Source organism: Haemaphysalis longicornis, unplaced genomic scaffold, assembly GCF_048455015.1.
Source record: "Haemaphysalis longicornis isolate Haplotype H1 unplaced genomic scaffold, Haemaphysalis longicornis Haplotype H1 scaffold_10, whole genome shotgun sequence".
NCBI lineage: Eukaryota > Metazoa > Arthropoda > Arachnida > Ixodida > Ixodidae > Haemaphysalis > Haemaphysalis longicornis.
This window is the reverse complement of record NW_027526204.1, coordinates 32014864-32029189: the sequence shown is the minus strand read 5'-3', so window position 1 is coordinate 32029189 and position 14326 is coordinate 32014864.

The following is a 14326-nucleotide window of genomic DNA, read 5'->3' as shown; positions in this document are numbered from 1 at the left end:
CCGTCCAGCTTGAGCCATACCACGTTACCGTCACCTACTCTTCCATAGTAAAGAATACGAGACTTCCCGATCGGCGCCCGTACCAATATGGCCGACGGTCTCGTTTAAATCAGTGTTGCTAGATCACCAAGCAATTTCGCATAGGGTCTATTGATTGCAAAATGGGGGCACTTTGAGGGACGGGAGAGGAGTACGCTGCATGAAAACATTTACACGACTTCTCAATGTAAAGTTCTCGTATAGTAAATTATTTAGCCCAGTCAGGCAAAAGCAACAGGAAAGTTTGCAGTAGCGTGAAATTGCGACAAAAAAGAATGTTTGTAGCTTAGTTGTTTATTAAAAAACAAAAATCAATAAAAAGCAAACAAGAAAAGAATAAAAAAAGATTTTTGAGTATAATTTTTTGACAGCAAAATATCTCGTGATGATTAGAGCGCCAAATTATGTTATATCATTACAACGTTTGGTGTTTATCACGGCACAATGACGAAATAACGGTTGATGCATGACGAATGAAGATTGATGCAAACCGAACGAGTGGATGTGGTCAGATTTGGTACATGTTTTCGGGCCCCATTCTTGCTGCCACACCATTGAAGCCTTCTTCGGCATACGTGATCATTAGAGTCTTCATTGACTTGGACAACTGAATAAAGAAAAAAACAGAACTATCTCAAAAATGTGCAGCAGATTGCAAGGTTCTCTTTAAAATAAATGGTTGACACAAAAACGTTCTTTGTGGGCGCATCTGTAGGATAGCTGTAAAAACTGCCCATCATGTTTGCTTTGCCATACAAGTGCCCTTCGGTAAATGTAAGCCTTGGGTTCCTTCTTTTACTTAAGATCATAGCTTCACTGAGACAAAGGAAATCTATTGTTTTTATTAAACGCTGATCTCAACAAAAGGAGCATGGATTTTACGTGGAAGAATAAAAAGCTTGAGAAATGACCCCAAAGGGCATGTAGAACACTAGCGCGTTTTTTTGGAAGGTGAGTCATGTCTTGACGCCAATAGACCGAAGTTAACAATAGCCGCAATGCCTCGCACTTCTTGCAAATTTCGGCGGAGGAACAGTGCGTTGCATTGGAAATTGTTCAGCTTACTGCAGAGGACGAGAGCCTGGGCTGGCCGGCAGGGCTCCTTAACGCATCTAACCTTCAACGCTACCTTCGTTTGAAAGGTGTTTTTGCATCGAATCTCCACACAGAGAAAAAGTTATACAGAAACCGGGGCCATGTATGTAAAGGGGCAATGCAGACAAAACAGAGGTTTGGTTCACTCGAACTATGGCCGCGTTCAAATTATAGTACCACCAGTTCTAACACAAACTTCGCTCAAATCAGCTATATAATTAAGAAAAAAGAACATGGCCGTGCGACCCACTACCTCATTTCCCGCAACAGAACCTATGATGTCATATGCGCCAGATGTGCGATTGGCTGAGGCCGTCAAAAGCAAATTAGGCAGGGCTGGCAAGCTTGCCGAACGAGCTTTTGCGCATAAACCTAGGGCGAATTATTTTTATATCAGTGAGAATGGTGGGGTGAACTGTGGAACTTACCAAAGTACACGCGAACATCGACCTACCGATGCGTAATGCTGTTGGTACAGCGTGCACTATGCTTGTTTTAGCTGCTCAGCACTGCGGCGCTTTGGGGCTGTCTCAGACAACACTGGCCATTTGGCGTGAGCAACGGTGTCGTACGTTACCATATTTCGTTTAGCGACCACTATGTTTCACGAAATGATTGTTTGCTACCTTAACAAAAAACAAGCCACGTATTAATACGGTAAAAAACAAAGCAAAGGCAGAAAACGGCCACCGAGGTATTGTGGCGCCATTTAGGTTGACTAACGTTAAACAAAGCTCCGCAATCGGCTGGAGAGTGGAACATGTGATTTCATTGCAGACGTCATGAAAACACACAATTTGGAGAGAGAATCGTAATTTTATTTAAACTGATACATTTGTCAATAAATAAAGCATTTTTTTTTTCCGGAGAAGTGCTGGGGGCCCTTTTATTATAAAACACGAAATCTTTTGAATAAAACAAACGTATTTTGTCTGCATGGCCCCTTTAAGGACTCCGAATGTGTGGGTCAACATATGCACAAGTAGAGCAAGTAGGCGTATCGTTCTTCCAAAATAGTTCAACTGACATGGTACTTTATAAAATGTGAGGGGGTGCTCTTATACGTTTGAAATGCGTGCACCTCGCCGCATATGCCAAACGAGTGCAGGCACTTTTAGGCACTGGTTATTTGTGATTTTGAAATCATTATTTTCCATGTAGGTGCCTTGCTGTGGTCCTGACAGTTTGACGCAGAGATGATTGTGCCTCCTTTTCTAGTGTGCACGTTAAGACAGACGGGGCTTTATGCTCCACCGATCACGGCTTTGACAAGCACACCATCACCACCGCGCTGTCAATGGGTCTCCATGTTCCGATAAAGCGCGGTCCATACCGTGTGTTCTAATTCAATAGCGAAGCTCCCTCGAGCGCTTTGTGCTTTGGAACACACCTCGATATCCGTTTCTCGGTCCCAGGCGTAACATCAACGCTGGATGCGGTACTTTACACACAATTGACAATTTTTGGATTTTGCATTCATTAATCCACCAATCTTCTCGCGAACCATGACTTTCTGATTTGTTTATTATTGTAGCAATGACGCGGCCGCGCTCGGCTACCTTGTCTGTGTCTTTTTTTAAACAAATGGTGTGTTTCCATCTTCTTTCGCCTTCCGTATCGGCATGCTTGTTTGATAGGGAAAGGTTGAAGCTTTGCAACCGTCATTAAAATCCCACCTGTTGTAGCTGGTCGTAATATTTCGCGAGGAACGCGTAACCCGTAAGCATACCTACAAATGCCCAGTAATCGTGAGCGTGCGTCTCGTGGCGACCGCCGATCGTTGCCGCCTCTTGCAGTGGCTTGAGCAAACGAAATAACAAAAAAATTTGGCGAAAATTTTGACGAGTGCCGCGCGTTGCCCAGCGACCAACAACGCCGCAGCAGGCGCAACACCACGACCGCGGAAGCTCTACGCGACTCCAGGAAAGGCGCGTGTGCGTCTCGCACGTACGTGCAGCCGCTGCACCCCATGTGTCGACAAGCGCTGCCGCTCATGTAAACCTTGGCATGAGGAACACAAAGATATCGATGCGCAAGACGATGACAGCTAGTAGCACAGTGCAAAGCAAGGAACGTGTCCTTCAGTGCTCACGTAGAAAGAAATCCTGCAACTTTGGTGTAGTTCAATCTTTGCGCGACCTAATGAAAGCTAAGGCAGTTTTTTTAAGATCGAAGCTCTTTAACAAATTCTAGTTTTTTTGTGTACGCAGTTAAAAATACCAAGAAATTGCCGAGTGCCCGCACGTGAGCGCGGGCATCACTCCGACTCTAAAAGCCACTTGCAACTTTCAACCAATTCCATTTTCTTTCTTTCTGCGTGTAAATAGCGAGGTGCATAAGTTTCCAGGGTTCTAAGCGGGCGCATTAGCCCTTCTCACGCCCGATTCCTGGCCAATCCCCCACGTGGGTATGATGCAAGTCACCAGGAACAACAACAACAACTATTAACGCCCGGCAGTAACAAAACCAATATGATGCCTAGCCCTTCAGCGTCCCCTGCGCATTCTTGTCAAGCAAAGCATGCCTACTTAGGGAGATTGGCCAAGCTTGCGGCGACTGCCCGACGGGTAAGAAAAAAACTCCCCCCACCCACCCGAAGGGGATCGTGCGAAAATGCGAATGCATTGGGTGCACCGATGAGTGCGCTGCGGCAAGCAGTAACGGAGAGAGGCGTGCGCTCCACTGCATTTATATACATTTTGCGAGCGCAGCGAGCGTAGAGAGGGTACGCGGAGAGGAGAGAGAGACCAGTGCAACACGCCCGCCCCGCGCGCGAGCTCTCTCTCCCGCCGAGCTCCGCGATGCGAGCGCCCTCACACGCCCGAGCGCGCTCCTCCTCTCCCCTTGCCCTCATTCGCATTTAAAAAGACTGTAGCGGCGCGGGTCCGCGGCGCCGAGACGACGACGACGACGAAGGCAGAACTACGAGGTGCGCGCTCACGTGCGCTCGCGCTGGAGGAATGCAGGCGCACGCCGACGGAGCACGACAACCCCCGACTAACAAATGCATTCGCATTTAAAAACCAATATAAAGCCTAACGATCCGGTGTGCGTGCCTCGCGACGACCGCCCACCGTCTCTTGCTCGCGTTTGTCGAGCCAAGCATGCCCACTTAGGGAGATTGGCGAGGATCGCAACCACCACCCGACAGGTAACAACCTAGCAAATGGCAAGCGTTTGTTTGTGCTTGTCTCACCCCGACTGCCCAACGTCATCGTCGCACGTTTGCAACCCAAGCATACCCACCTGGGAGACAGACCATTATTTGTAAAAAATGCTCAAGCGTTCGCCGTTTTTGGCAACATTTGCTCGGGAAAGAAAGCGCAGTAATAGCGCTCCCCATGCAAGTTGATGTTTAATGATCATTACGTCCAAAACAACACTTTAGCAACAATGCTAAAGTAAAGGTAATTGCGGCATAGCGATGAAGCAAATCGGCGGCGATCGTTGACTTAAACGGCCATGATGGCCATGAAGGTTATACAGTTTCGCTATTTCCAAATCCTACGCATTAGTGTTAGCTTTCTTCGTATCATTGCTATACAATTCTTTCTGAAGAGTTTTCATTTTCGCATTACAATTTTACTCAATTTTTGCACTACAAGCACTTTATTGTTGTAGCTAGATGTTGATGCGGAAACCTGCATCACTTTTAACATTTAGTTTTGCTCCGCTTGGTCGCAGCTATCGCATCTCGTTTTATACTGAAATCATGTGTGGGATATGTGAGGGGTTCCTTGGGGTGACCTAGCCAGTACTCCGGTGTCGGGCACCACGCTTGCTCCTGGCGCGTCAACCACGCGGGCTCCCACGCCTACGGCAGCCGAGCGAGGTTCGCCGATTTGAGAACACAGTAGACAGTAGTGCCGAAGCACAGCCGTTTATTTGGGAATCCCAAAGCATGCGAACACAAGGCTCGACGGTGTTGACGAATCACGCCGTCCGGGTCGTGATCGCGAACGGGAGGCAAGCACTCCCTGCGTGCGACAAAGTTCCCACCTAAGATACATGTATCCGCCACCGCCGTGATGTTCCGCCAAACCAGCCCCGACCGGGTCTCCGACGAGACCCTCCTGACTCTGGAGCGCACACGTTCGCGCCACGCGCGCCCGCGTGCCTATGCCCGCACAGATAGGTGGTGCCATCTCTCAGGGGACGCCGACGAACCAGCGGAGCGCCGGACCGGTTTTAGCGCACCAGTCTCTCCCGAAGCGCGCGCCGGCTCGGGATCGCGGTTCTCCACGATTCCCACACTGCTCCCCCCTAAAAACTGGACGCCACTTGAGCGCTAGTGACGCCATGTTACATCACACTCGTCACGACGCCTCAAGTCAGCAAAACTGCCACCGAACACCACTCCGACGTGAATCCACACCCAGGGTTCGCCACACGATTCCGTCGTCGCGATGCTCGCCTCAAAAACCCGCAAACACATTGCACAGGTTTCGAGTCCCTCGCGGCTGGGCAGCACAGCAGGTTGGCAGGCCTGGGGGTAGCCTGCAGCCAGAGCCGACGAACGGCGGGGTCGCGCTATCATGCGACCCCCCCCCCCCCCCCCCCTCCCACCTCGAGGCGGCAACAGGAACGGCCGCGCCCACTGCATCTGCCCGAAGGCTCGCGCCGCTCGCGTAGCCGCCAGATCCCGCCACCTCATGGGTTCCGTGGCCGCTTCGGCCGCAGGTCGTCCCGAACGGTTGGCTGCCGCCCGGTAGGCCGGAGCAGCAACTGGCGGTAGCTCCGCGGGCCGCGTTCGGCCCCGCCGCTTGTTCAGGAGGCCATCCTGGCTGACCGTGGCAGTGGTGGCTGGCGTGGCTACCGGTGGTGTCCGTTTTCTGCAGGTCTCGGTCTCACCGACTATTGCAAACGATTCCCAAACTTGAAGTAGGGAGCAGCGGGACTCCGCAATCTCCTCTGACTGGCCGGAAACCTTATCAACGACCTCGCCAAATAGGGTAACAAAGATGCCCGATGGTACTCCCCCTTGCACGTTCGCTTGCTCGCGGAATCACGAGTGCTGCAACTGTGCTTCAGCAGCCACGCTCGCCTGGAGGCAGCTCGCCTGACTATTAGGGGTTGTCAGCATCGAAACACCCGTCCGAGTTATTTCGGCCCGGTGCGTTGGTCGGCAAAGCTGCGTCAGCGCAAAGCAGGCGGGGCTCCTGCAACTCACCCGCAGCAATACACGTTGCCGTAGAGCCAGCGCCAACCGCAATACCAGCGGCTTACGGGCGCACATCCCCTGTGTAGGTCGCCTGAGAGTCCGTCTCTTACTAAAACTGGCTGGCGATCTCTGGCGACCAACGAGCCCGCTGCCCAGCCGCGCGAAGTTCTTACTTCCTAAACGCAATCTCGAGTGGAGACTTCACCGCATCGAGACACACGCACTCCGTAAGCGCGGAGAGAACGGTCCCATTGCTCCCGCTTCCCCTCGCAGCGAGAGGAGACGGATTCTTCAGCGATCCCCCTCGCTCTTTACCAGGCGTCAAATCGGCTAACACTCCGCCTTGGATTCAAAACGCAGTAGCGGCGGGATTACCGTGTGACTTGAGAACTCATAAAACGCCGCACCCTCGCTCGATAGTGTCCGCCGCGCCTGCGGGAAACTTCAACCGGCGCCTCCGGCGCAAATGGCGCGGAGACGGCGCTACGAGGAAGGTGACCCGCCGCCATGTTGGAACAAGGCCTATATACCTCCCGTCTCGCAAACGGGCCGCGAATGCGGTGCTCGGAGGTATCCTTCTGACATACCGTCTGGTGCGTGTAGGAATGTTTACACATTTCCCATCATGGCTGTATCGGGCACCATACTGTCTACCTGCAACCGACTGGCGCGCGGTGTTCCGTCCGAAGTCTTCCTGACAAAGCGTAGCGGGCTGCGACTCCATCAACACATTTCTCGCAAAGCTAGCAACTTAGAATTCATCTGAAGACGAGCCACACGTTCGGGCGCCATGTGGGAACATGTCAGGGGTTCCTTGGGGCGACCTAGTCAGTACTCCGACGTCGGCCACCACGCTAGCTCCTGGCGTGTCAACCACGTGGGCTCACATGCCTGCGGCAGCCCAGCGAAGTTCGGCGATGCGAGAACACAGTAGACACTAGTGCCGAAGCACATCCGTTTATTTGGGGAATCCCAAAGCATGCGAGCACAAGGCTCGACGGCGTTCGCGAATCACCCCGTCCCGGTCGTGATCGCGAACGGGAGGGAGGCACTCACGGGGCGCGACAAACAAATTTCCTACCTGAGGTACACGTATCCGCCACCGCCGCGAAGTTCCGCCGAACCAACCCCGACCTGGTCTCCGACGAGACTCCCCCTACTCCCGGGAGCACACGTTCTCGCCGCCCGCGCCCCCGCGCCTATGTCTGCACAGATCGGTAGTGCCATCGCTCGGGGGACGCCGACGAACCAGCGGAGTGCCGTACCGGTTTTAGCGCACCAGTCTCTCCCGAAGCGCGCGCCGGCTCGGGATCGCGGGTCGTGGTTCTCCACGATTGCCATACATGCCATTCAATTTCTGCTATTTCGATGTCTCGAAAGTCTCACCCCGTGCTCTCCTCCCGACCATGTTTTTTTAAACCATACAGTTATAGCTTTTGTGATCGACAGTTTTCTCTGTGGCATCTGTAGTTTTCAGGAACGAGACCGCTATATAAATGCGGGAAAAACAAACGCCACAGAATTCTATTCCCTGACGATGATCGTTGTACCTATCTTTCTTAAATACTCCTTAGAACCTTTAGTATTTCTTAGGCTCCTCCCCGAGCGCAATTACGCGCCAACTAAAGTGATTCCTTAACGAATGCGCCGCCATGATTGACGACATTTATACACACCTTGTAGGTGCGTGGTGCATGCAGGCTAAGCCCTCGTCGAGCTGACAAGCAAACCCAGCTAGTGCCAGCTGCTAAGGGCAAGTCCTTCGTCCCAAATACTGTCACCTTCAAGACAGTTCAATGAAAAAGGAGGCGGATTTCATGGTGTAACGCAGATTGTTTGTTGGTGAGTGGTTTTCACCAAACTGGTGGTGAAGGACGATGCGATATGGCGTCAGACACAAGACGGGACATTTTGAAGAGGAGGAATTAGATACGAAATATACAGCTAAAGACTGAGATTGATTAATCTGTATATATCTGCAAATACCTGTCATTTAAAATTGTTCGGGCCGTTACAGTTTTATGAGAAAGCCTCATTCACAAATGTTGTGGCTCACCTGGGGGCCGATGGCTTCAGTGCGCTGGAGAAGGTGCACTGGTACACGCCTGTGCCCTTGGCGCTGTTGCAGCCAAGAGATGGAACGGCTGTGTGGCTCGTGCCATCGATGGTTGGGTGGAAGAAGCTGTAGACATGTTACTAGAAGTTATCCAGGCCAGCAGATGAATGTGGCTCGGCCTTCACGTATCCTGAGCGCTGTTGTCCAGATGAGAATTTACCGATTGTCTCGTTATTCCTGCCGTTGGCTAGCCACCTCGGTTACACCTACTCGCTTTTCTTCTTCCTTTGCCGCGCGCTCTTTACAGACCCTGTCATGGGCGCTTCGTCTTTTTCGCTTCTATTTTCGCCGAACACGAAAAAAGAGAGAAGTTTTTCGGAAGTGACAATACCGTCTCCAGTGATTTTACACACACTGCACCACGTATCACTAATATCACCAAGAGAGTTTCCCTGTATATTACACTGAAAACACGAAACTCTGAATGGCAAAGTAATAACACAAACTGGTATAGTACTTTGCAGACACGATGTAACATCGCTGACATTTTTTAACGTTGTGGCGCAACGGAACTACTTAAGTAGGGACAACAATAACGCATCACATAGCCCAACACCAAAATAAAAGTTTCAGGTTGACATTTTTACAAACAGCAAAATCTAAGAGAATTTTCAGAACTTTTGCAGCCATCTGTTATTTCACAGTTTCTTAAAATTGCACCACTGCTACAATAACACTCGATTTCATACGAAACTTTTCAGCTTTGCACAAATCTATCACAGACCACAATTTTCTACAAATATTCCATCTGGCGCGTAATTTGCCTCAAGTAACTTCCATGCTTTAAATCCGGATTGATCACATTCACATTAATTGTAAACTTGTTGCGACGCTCTCATTCGACACCTTTCGCTTCGTGATCTGTTTGGATCTGTAAACGCGTTTTTGTTTAATCTCTGCTGTGCTTAATGAACGAGAAATCACCCAATAGTCTCTTTAGGGTCACAGACGTTTGCAGTTTACCTGCAACATTTCTCTGGCGACCCGGTGTTCGAGCGGTTTCTTATGCCAGTAAGTAGTGCTATGCGCCCGAGTTTCCCACATATACAGTCGAGTCCACTTATAACCATACTGTTTATAACAATATATCGGATATAACGATGAACAACTATGGCACCTTCAACTTTTGCATTCCTTCTATGGTAAAATAGACCGCTTATTACAATGCTCCAGTGCCACGATATCGGATATAACGATTGCATCCGGTGATATTGTGCACCAAAAGTGCAACAATGACGATTCTAATGACGCGGTTGCGCAGCCTATTCAGGTAGTGTCGTCGTAGGAGGCCCAATGCGTGACACAGCCCCTCGGGGACTTTGTTTCCGCCAAGGACCTTTACCTCAGCAAGGTGAAGCACCTATAGATGCTCTCGCAAAAGATTTCCGCTAGCTTCTCACGCGGCAAACAGAGGTCACTAACTGTGGCTTCTTTTCCGCAAATTAGTAGAAGTACGATCCTGCTGGCATGCGAATAAAATGTTTTGAGCTTTGTTCCGTCTTTTTATTTCGTAAACCGCTGATAACAATTATCGGCTATAATTATAGAGTTTATTTGGCACTTGGATATTGTTATAAGTGGACTAGTCTGTACTCCCTTGTTTGCGGCCTAGCCCCTGGACATTTGTTTTAGCAGGACAAGGTTGGACTTTCCTCTACCCGCACACGGTAGATCATGTACCTCAGCTTCCGGCGTTGCTCTATCAGAGATTCCTGCAGCGTTAGCCAGCTTGTACGATGTGCCTAAGGGCACCACCTCGCTCTGACTTGGCGTATTCCTAATACGCTCCTCTCCAGGCGGCTGCTGTGCACGCGGTTCGTCTACCTCTCTGCAACACTCAGTACGTGCACCAGCCCACCCCTGGAAAAAGGTTTTAACTCTGCACGTTACTGCTCACGATCTTTTTCTTTTTCGTCATATTCCACGCGGTTTATTCCAAGAAGGCGTCCTGCGTGATTTTCTTGTCGCGTGCACCGGGTGCCATGCTCTCGTTCTCGCCTTTTTTTCTTGCGAGGCAACACTTCTGTTCTCCTGTCTCCAGGTCGTGCTCTGCAAACAAGAGCTTCAAACGTTTTTTTTCCGGGGCCCGTATCTAGTGGTTAAGAAGACGAAACTCATGCTCGAGCCTCCGAAGCTCAGCATCTCTCGCGAGAGCTCTTTCTTGCCTCGCGGCATTAGACTTTTTGTCTACTTACTCCCTCCGCTCCTTGCCCGCAACACCCAACTTTTGGCCGAATGCCAGCAATTTGTCCTACTCAGTGTCCACCGTCAAATACTCTACTATCTGCCAAGACCTACGTCCTCAACTCCCTCATAATTCTGCCGTTCAGAAAGAAAGTTTGGGAAGTTCTCAGAAAGGTCTGTTGAGGAGACATTTTTGTAATGCAGGTTATTGATGGGTAGATTTTCCCGAATTGGCGGAGAAGGTCCAGGTGATTTGTCGTCAGTCTCTAGACGAAATATATTGACGAAGACGAATTAGATACGAAATGCGCAAATGGAATTCATACTGAACTAATCGGGGCAGTTCTGTTACGACGACACACTCACAAATGTTCAGGCTCACGTGAAGGGTCGACGGCTGTGGTGCGCTTGAGCAGATGCACTGGTGCTGCGCCCTTGCCGTTGGCGTGGTTGTAGCGACGACATTAAGCGGCTGTGCCTCCCGTGCGAGAGAAGGTTGCGTGGCCATGGCTGTAGAGATGTTGTTGGGCATCTTCTAGGCCAAGCACACGATGTGGCTCGGCCTTGAGGTATCCTGGGCGTTGACGTCCAGCTGAGATCTCCCCGATCACGTAGTTCCTTAACCCTTCCACTTGCCACCTCTTTTACGCTTCCCCACCTTTTCCTCCTTCCCCACGCGCCCTCCTCCGACCTCGGAACAAGGACTTCGTCGTTATCGCTTCTACAGGGACGCCAATTGCTAGATCAAACTGCGCCTCCTCACACATAGCTAACGCTGAAAATCAGTCCCCGGTCACCCTGATGCAACCACAGCAGCCACTATCATCTCACGGTTCGCCTGCTAGAGATCTCGTAAAAAGGGTGTCCGGTTATTCTGTAAATAATGGGCCGACGTGTTCCTTCGAATTGGTCGCTAAATACATAATAAGGCGTCGTAAATTTCCTCAAGGAATAAAGCGAAGGAAGCTCACACTAACGCGTAAGCCTTGAAGGTAACGAACCTGTACGCAATCTTCGCAACCATCACGAAGGTTTAAGTCCACGACTGCCGCCGATTTGCTCCTTCTTTGCCGCCGCAACGACCCGTACTCCACCATTGTTGCAATCAGTGTGAGCTTGTTTCATTTTTTTGGAAGTAATAATTATTGGACGTCACCTTGGAAGGCTGTACGCTATGACGTGTCTTTCTCGTTCCAAGCACGTGTTGTCACCATTGCAGTGAACGCTCGAGCCTTTCTCGTTCCGAGCAAGTGTTTCCACGATAACGGCGAGCGGTGGAGTTTGTTTTGGCCAATCTAGGCCAATCTCCCTATGCTTGGCTTCCCAAGCGTGCAACAGAAACGCTGTGCGGTCGCGGCAAGGCCCCCGCAGTGAGGCGTTGGCCGGCTGGGGGCCGCCACAAGGCCCGAACTGTGTTAGCCAAACGCGCTTCTCTCATAATATTTGTCCTGTCGTACCTTTTGTTTGCTTGACTTCTCCTATGTTGACTCGCCTGGTTTTACTATGCCCTGTAAGGGTGTAAGAATGGCGTGACCTCGTCAGGCATTTCTTTGTCTTTAGCGTTGTAACCCGAGCCAATACTTGAGTAACAATTGTGTCGAATAAACGAAAAGAATAACAACGGAACCGCTCGGTGTATTCTTGATTTTTTATGTGCCGGGCGATTGCAGCAATCATAGCCTATAACCCCAAGTGTGCATGCTTAGCCTTACCAATGTGCGCAGGGGACGCCGGGCGGTCATTTCGAGGCGCACGCACACAAGCGCTGGGGATTTACGAGATTTTGTTAACTACCGCACCGTCGCCGGGCGGCTCGCGCTAACGTGCGTGTGCTCTAAAATGTCTTGGTATTTTTAACTGCGGACAGGAAAAAGTACGATTTGGTAAATAGGTTCCCAGCCAAGACAGATTTTCTTGTGCACTCACCCCTACATGACAGAATAGAACACAATGCGGTTCTAAAGGCGGGTTTGGCACAGTACCTGTTCGCTCGACAAGTTTGTCTCGACGAGAATAACAGTTTGTCTCGACTGGTTTGTCTCGACGAGTTTGTCTCGACGAGTTTGTCTCGACGAGAACTATAAACATGGACTTATACACCGCCTGCGAGAACTCTTTAAATTGCTGAATCTCCCAACAAGCCACATAACGACCAGCTAGTAATAGGCGCGAGTGCGGACGATGGAAAGGACACGCGGTGGCTGATCGCTTTGATGCACATGGAGCGATTGATGCTGTTGGTCCATTCGTATTGTTGGGAACCACCAACAAGGCTCGACAGTCGAAAGCTTCTGCTACTCGAGCTCGAGGCTCAGACGACAAAAATCTGGTCTCGTTCCCAAGGTATTTCTGAAGATCAGAAGCTCGGCGTCCACCACGCAGAAACTTCGGTGCAGCGCTGTCTCCGAATACCTATGATTGAACCCGGGAGCTCTCAATCTGCATTCAGACAGATGTTGATCAAAGTTTAGCGTTTAGCGTGTGTTTTATTTTGTCTTGGTGTGAAGGAGTTTATTATTTTAGTGGATGCACTCTGTTGATTATTAATTTTTTTACTTTGGCTAACGCATTACATTTTTAAAACTTTAGCGAGAGATGGTACTGGTTCTAAAATATTTGCCTTTAGTGGTGCCAACCCCAGCCGCTTAAAAAAGTTCGCTTCCCATAATTTGAAATATGAGTCAAGTTTACTCAACTGCTGGCAATGCCGAAGCATTGATAAGGTAGTTTTTAAAAAAAGGCCTATACGTGCAGATATGTTGCCCGAAGGGACATTTTTTAGGAAACTGTAACGCGGAACGATCAGATATATTTTGCTTACAAATCATCAGTCTTCTCTGTAACCCGGTAATTGTATAGATAATTCTCAGAAGCTTCGCGTAATACACCAGGTTTGTTTTTATTGATATCGAGTCTATAGCGGGCAGCATAGATGACTGTCGATGTAATGACGCCAATATCAACGTTGACGAAGCAATTACTCCTTTTATTTTTGTCTCCAAGTCAGTGGAAATGCAAACTCACTTTTATGATACATATCAAGGCTTTGGTGGCTGCCGTGAAGTACTGGCGTTGCGTAGGCGGCCACTAGTATGCAAAGATTTCTTGCCCAAATCTGTGCACCTGCTCAGTTGTTACCTATTCTGTCACCATTTTATGTTTGCATAGATATTATACAAAATTATATGACTGTCTGTAGTTTTCTAAAGAAACAAGTGCATTTTGGTGGTCTTTTCATATCCTTTAAAATGGCTTTTTCATTGCGTGCCCCTTAATCCAAAGCGCATACAAATATCTTATTGTCCTTTGTAAATGGTACATGGAGTGATTATATTACAGTATTCTAATCTAGCTTCCGCGTGCGTGAGTTCAAAAATATTGGAACACATACAGCCCACCGGATGTCCTATCACATCACAGAGGCGTCTATAGGACGGAGTGTTGTGTTAGCAGAACCCAAGCTTTATAAGTAGCAAAATATGCATTTCCTTATGGAAGGTAGCACACTAAGCGTTCACACCACGATCTCTGGAGCAATAGGTGGAAGCGTTTCATCGTAAATGACCCCATCAACTTATACCACACGGCCCAATTATACTACCTTAGTCGGCATCTTTCTGGGGCCTCGAAACTGCTCGAACTAGAAGCCTTCTCGAGGGCAGGAAAGACCAAAGGCAGCGTCCATATATGCTTCTGCACTTGTTTCTTCGACAGAAGCAGCCGCAGCGGAA